Consider the following 6,149-nt stretch of genomic DNA (forward strand, 5'->3'; position numbering starts at 1 on the left):
AGGAAATAGAAAAAAAAACAAACTAAGTTCAAAGTAGCAGAAGACAGAAAATAATAAACGTTAGAACAAAAATAGAAGACCAGGAAATAGAGAACAGGAAAACAATAAAAATGAATAGCAAAACTAAGAATTGGTTTTTTTTAAATATTAACAAAATTGAAAGTTGTTTAGCTAGACTAAGAAAAATAGAGGCCCCATATATAAACTTTTAAATAAAAAGAGACATTATAACTAATACCACAATAAAAAAAAGATCACAAGAAATTACTATGAACAATTATATGACAACAAATTTGTCATATAATTTGTCTAGAAGTAATGGATAAATTTCTAGAAACATACAATCAAGACTGAATCATGAGCCTGATCTGAAGAAGTGCAGTGGATAAAGCTATGACCTGGAATGCTGAGGTCACTGGTTTGAAACCCTGGGCTTGCCTGGTCAAGGCACATATAGGAATTGATGTTTCCTGTTCCTCTGCCCTTCTCTCTTTCTCTCTCTCTCTCTAAAATGAATAAATTTTAAAAAAAACCATGATTAAATAAAAATCTGAACAGATCAATAATGAGAAAGGAGATTGAATCAGTAATCAAAAACGTTCCAACAGCCCAGGCCAGATAGCTCAATTAGAGCATCATCCCAAAGCACAGAGGTTGCCAGTTCTTTCTCTGGTCAAGGACCACATAGGAACAGATCAATGTTCCTAACTTTCTCTCTCTCTACCTTCCTCTCTCTGAAATCAATAAATTAAATATATTTTTTTAAAAAGTTCCAACAACAAAAAAAAACCATGGATCAGATGGGTTTACTGATTATTTTTACCAAATATTTAAAGAAAAAAATAATGCCAACCTTCAAACTCTTCCAAAAAAGTAAAGTGGTGTGAACACTCTCAGACTCATTTCATGAAGCTGGCCTTACACTAATATCAAAACAAGATATGGAAACTACAAGGAAAAAAAAAAAAGGCTACAGGACAATATCCCTTATGAATACAGATGTAAAAATTCTCAACAAAATACTAGAAAACTGAATTCAACAACATATTAAAAGGATCATATACAATTATCAAATGAGATTTACCCCTAGGATGGTAGGATGGTTCAACATACATAAATCAATAAATGTGATATACCACATTAATAGAATGAAGAATAAAAATAATAAGATCATCTCAATAGATGCCAAAAGAGCAGTAACAAAATTCAACATCCATTTATGGTTAAAAACTCTCAAGAAATTGGGCATAAAAGGAGCATAACTCAGCATAATGAATTCCACATATGACAAACCCAAAGCTCACATAATCCTCAAAGGTGAAAATTTGAAAGCTTTCCTTCTAAGATAAGGAATAAGATAAGGGTGCCCATCTTCACCACTCCTAGTCAACATAGTACTAGTAGTCTTAGCCAGAGCAATTTGGCAAGAAAAATAAATAAAAGTTATCTTAATTGGAAAGAAAAAAGTAAAATGATCTGTTTGCACATGACATGATTTTATATAGAGAAAATCTTAAATACTCCATGAAAAAAAAAAACTGTTAGATCAAATCAATCAACTCAGTAAAGTTGTAAAATAGAAAATCAGTAGCATTTCTAAACATTAAGAATGAGTGACCTGATCCTGACCAGGCAGTGGTGCAGTAGATAGAGCATTGGACTGGAACATGGAGGACCCAGGTTTGAAACCCCAAGGTCTCCAGCTTGAGCGTGGGTTCATCTGGTTTGAGCAAGGCTCAACAGCTTGAGCCCAAGGTCACTGGCTTGAGCAAGGGGTTACTCGGTCTGCTGTAGCCCCCCCCCAACCCTGGTCAAAACATATGAGAAATCAATCAGTGAACAACTAAGATGCCGCAACGAAGAATTGATGCTTCTCATATCTCTCCCTTTCTGTTTGTCCCTGTCTCTCTCTCTCTCTCTTTCTAAAAGTAAATAAATAGCCTGACCTGTGGTGGTACAGTGGATAAAGTATTGACCTGGAGCATTGAAGTTGTCAGTTTGAAACCCTGGGATCTCTTTCAAAACTCAATCAAGGCCCTGGCAGGTTGGCTCAGTGGTAGAGCGTCGGCCTGGCGTGCAGAAGTCCCGGGTTCGATTCCCGGCCAGGGCACACAGGAGAAGTGCCCATCTGCTTCTCCACCCCTCCCCCTTTCCTTCCTCTCTGTCTCTCTCTTCCCCTCCTGCAGCAAGGCTCCATTTGAGCAGAGATGGCCCGGGCCCTGGGGATGGCTCCTTGGCCTCTGCCCCAGGCACTGAAGTGGCTCTGGTCGCCCCCTGGTGGGCGTGCCGGGTGGATCCCGGTTGGGTGCATGCGGGAGTCTGTCTGACTGTCTCTCCCGGTTTCCAGCTTCAGAAAAATACAAAAAACAAAACAAAACAAACAAAAAGAAACCTCAATCAAGCCCTGGCCCATTGGCTCAGTGGTAGAGCGTCGACCTGGCGTGCAGGAGTCCCAGGTTCGCTTCCCAGCCAGGGCACACAGGAGAAGTGCCCATCTGCTTTGGGGATCATTTTACTTTTTTCTTTCTGTGGCCTCTGCCTCAGGTGCTAGAGTGGCTCTGGTCGCAACAGAGCGACGCACCAGATGGGCAGGGCATCGCCCCCCTGGTGGGCATGCCAGGTGGATCCCGGTTGGGCGCATACAGGAGTCTGTCTGACTGCCTTCCGTTTCTAGCTTCAGAAAAAATACAAACAAAAAAAACCCTCAATCAATAAAAATAAATAAATAAATAAGTTTGAAAATGTTCCCTCTTCTTCAGCTTTTTTGAAGAGTTTAAGAATTGGTGTTAGGGCCCTGGCCGGTTGGCTTAGTGGTAGAGCATCTGCCTGGCGTGCAGAAGTCCCGGGTTCGATTCCCGGCCAGGGCACACAGGAGAAGCGCCCATCTGCTTCTCCACCCCTCCCCTTCTCCTTCCTCTCTGTCTCTCTCTTCCCCTCCCGCAGCCGAGGCTCCGTTGGAGCAGAGATGGCGGGGCGCTGGGGATGGCTCCTTGGCCTCTGCCCCAGGCGCTAGAGTGGCTCTGGTCTCAAAAGAGCAACGCCCGGAGGGGCAGAGCATCCCCCCCTGGTGGGCAGAGCGTTGCCCCTGCTGGGCGTGCCGGGTGGATCCCGGTCGGGGGCATGCGGGAGTCTGTCTGACTGTCTCTCTCCCCGTTTCCAGCTTAAGGAAAAAAAAAAAAAAAAGAATTGGTGTTAGCCTGACTAGGCGGTGGCACAGTGAATAGAGCATCAGACTGGGGTGCAGAAGACCCAGGTTCGAAACCTCGAGGTTGCTGGCTTTGAGTGGGCTCATCTGACTTGAGCACAGCTCACCATCTTGAGCGCGGAGTCGCTGGCTTGAGCATGAGATCATGGACAGGACCCCATGGTCGCTGGCTTGAGCCCAAAGGTCGCTGGCTTGAAGCCCAAGTTCACTGGCTTCAGCTCAATGTCACTGGTTTGAGCAAGGGGGCCACTTGCTCTGCTGTAGCTTCCCAGTCAAGGCACATATGAGAAAGCAATCAATGAACAACTAAGGTGCTGCAATGAAGAATTGATGCTTCTCATCTTTTCTTCCTGTCTGTCTGTCTGTCTCTCTCTCTCTCTGTTTCTGTCTCACACACACACACACACACACACACACACACACACACACACAAAGAATTGGTGTTAATTGTTTAAATGTTCAAAAGAATTAACCAGTGAAGCCATCTGGTATGCCTTTTTTTATTCGAAAGATTTTTATTACTGATTCAATCTCCTTACTCATTATTGGTTTGTTCAGATATTTCGTTTCTCCCTGATTCAGTTTGGTAGGTTGTGTTTCTAGAAATTTATCAATTTCTTCTAGATATCCAATTTATTGGCATATAACTATTCATAGTGGTCACTTATAACCCTTTGTATTTCCATGACATTAGTTGTAATGTCTCTTCTTTCAGTTGAATTTTGTTTATATGTCTTCTCTCTCTTTTTCTTATTAAATGAGCAAAGAGTTTTTAAATTTATTATTTCAAAAGAACTGAGTTTTATTGATTTTTCCTATTGTGTTTCTATTCTGCACTTAATTTATTTCTGCTCTAATCTTTATTTCATTGCTTTTGCTAACTTTAGGATGATTATTTTTTCTTTTTCTAGTTTCATGACATATAAAGTTACTTTGCTTATTTAAGTAGGAATTTGTTCCACATTAGTACTGCTTATGCTGTATCCTATAAATTTTGGTAGGTTGTGTTTTCTTCTTCATTTGTCTCAAATTATAACAAAGGTCATATATGAAAAACCCACAGTGAACATGATACTCAATGGTGAAAAACTTAAAGATTTTTCTTTGATTTTTTTTATTTATTCATTTTCTTGAGAGAGGAGAAAGAGAAACAGAGAATGAGGGAGGAGCAGGAAGCATCAACTCCTATATGTGCCTTGACCCGGCAAGCCCAGAGTTGGTTTTTTTTTTAACTTTTTTTTTTTTTTTTTTTTTTTTTTTTCAGAGAGAGGGATAGATAGTACAGACAGACAGGAACGGAGACATGAGAAGCATCAATCATTAGTTTCTTGTTGCGCATTGTGACACCTTAGTTGTTCATTGACTGCTTTCTCATATGTGCCTTGACCGCGGGCCTTCAGCAGACTGAGTGACCCTGACCCCTTGCTTGAGCCAGCGACCTTGGGTCCAAGCTGGTGAGTTTTTGCTCAAACCAGATGAGCCTGTGCTCAAGCTGGTGACCTCAGGGTCTCAAACCTTGGTCCTCGGCATCCCAGTCCGACGCTCTATCCACTGCACCACCACCTGGTCAGGAAGCCCAGGGTTTTGAACCAGCAATCTCAGCATTCCAGGTTGATGCTTTATCCACTGCGCCACCACAGATCAGGCTAAAGATTGTCTTTTGAAATCAGGAACAAAGCAGAGATGCTCACTTTCATTACTTTTATTGAACACTGTACTTGAAATTCTAGCCAAATCCATTAGGCAAAAAATAAAGAAAAGGTATCCAGATTGGAAAAGAAAAAGTAAAATAATCTAATTTTAGATTACATGATCATGTATGTTGAAAACTCTAAAGGATGCACAAAAAACTAGATGACTGGTTTTTTAGATTAAAGGATGTAACAACAAAAGGGATATAACTGAGGAACAGCCAGATGGAAGAGATGCATAGGGCACAGAGCGTCCATGCCTTCTCTGAGCCCATCTCCAGAAATCTTCATTTATTCACCACCTGCAAGCTCTTGATTATGTCTATTACTAAATGTTTTGAATTTTTTGATGAGTAAATGCTCAGGTGTACTCAATCAACAAATTTATGGGTTATAGTACATAGTTCCATGCAGTGGTGGCATTCAGCCAGTTTAAACTGGTTCGACAGAACCAGTGCCTACTTTTTTGTTGAATTCAGCGATCTAGTTGTTAAAATAGCACTTGTAATCAGGGTTCTCTCTAAGGTGGGCGCCTGGGCAGCTGCTCAACGTAGAAATCACAAATTTACATTCCTTACTCGTTTCTAATGTTCATCTGTGCAACAGCGTATTCTAAGAGCTCATAGTAAAGTTCATTCTGTCCATAGGTGAAAAAAAATGGACAGAACTTGTGCTTGTAATATTTATTTATTCATTCCATAAAACTTATTATACCTTTGATGAAATACTACATTTAATTTGCTCACATTTGTTACTTCAGTAAATAAACATATAACGTAAAGAGAAAAGGTGCCAAAAAACCGGGGGTGACAAGCTGTCATTGAAAATATCTTAAATAACAGTTTTATTGTTTTTTTGTCAGGTATTACTTAATATTTTTTTAATATTTTAAAACTCTTATAACATAACATAATCTAGTTTTGTGTACCTTTTTTATTCTTATTTAAGTATTAAGTACATGACATAATGAACAAACTTTTGGTATATTGTATTTTTTATACTTAAAACAGTCATTAGGGAAGAACTGGTTGTTATTATTTGAATCCCACCACTTATTCTATGTACTTACTTACAAATATTATCACTTACAATAATAAGATAAATATATCTGTCTATATGATCTAGTACCCTATCACTGCTTTAGGGTTTAGAGACTGAGACATGGAGACAGGAAATATACATATCTGCTTTTTGACACAGCCACTTTGATGCAGTTGTTACAGAATCATCAAAATGGTCATGGTCGTGAGGAA

General features: G+C 40.0%; 1 non-coding gene across 1 annotated transcript; it reads left to right on the top strand.

Annotated features, from left to right (window-relative positions):
- The first annotated feature begins 2,791 nt into the window (after window positions 1-2,791).
- TRNAA-GGC (transfer RNA alanine (anticodon GGC)) lies at window positions 2,792-2,867 on the top strand. Its single transcript has one exon. It is a non-coding gene; the product is annotated as a tRNA-Ala (tRNA).
- The last annotated feature ends 3,282 nt before the right edge of the window (window positions 2,868-6,149 follow it).

This window comes from Saccopteryx bilineata, chromosome 4 (genome assembly GCF_036850765.1).
Source record: "Saccopteryx bilineata isolate mSacBil1 chromosome 4, mSacBil1_pri_phased_curated, whole genome shotgun sequence".
NCBI classification, from domain to species: Eukaryota; Metazoa; Chordata; class Mammalia; order Chiroptera; family Emballonuridae; genus Saccopteryx; species Saccopteryx bilineata.